Source organism: Suricata suricatta, chromosome 5 (genome assembly GCF_006229205.1).
Source record: "Suricata suricatta isolate VVHF042 chromosome 5, meerkat_22Aug2017_6uvM2_HiC, whole genome shotgun sequence".
Taxonomy (NCBI): domain Eukaryota; kingdom Metazoa; phylum Chordata; class Mammalia; order Carnivora; family Herpestidae; genus Suricata; species Suricata suricatta.
In genome coordinates, this window is record NC_043704.1 from 56208247 (window position 1) to 56208589 (window position 343).

Consider the following 343-nt stretch of genomic DNA (forward strand, 5'->3'; position numbering starts at 1 on the left):
TTTTTAAAGATCACCATCTAAAGTGCTGAATTCTTAATTAGTACAATAAAATATGATAGAAATATATTATTTCATATTTAATATCTAGGTGGACATACCCTAAGGTGTGAGTCCTAATGAATTAATGGAAACCCTAAGGTGCAAATCCTAATGAGTTTATTTTCTCTCTTTGAATTCAGGAAGGACCTGTGACTTGGTTTTAAACTAAAAATTTTAAAAAACTAAAAACTAAAATATATATATAAATATATTAAAAATATATAAATATATATATATTTAGTATATATACATACTTAATATGTACTATATATTATATATACACTAAAGATGTTAGGATACTATC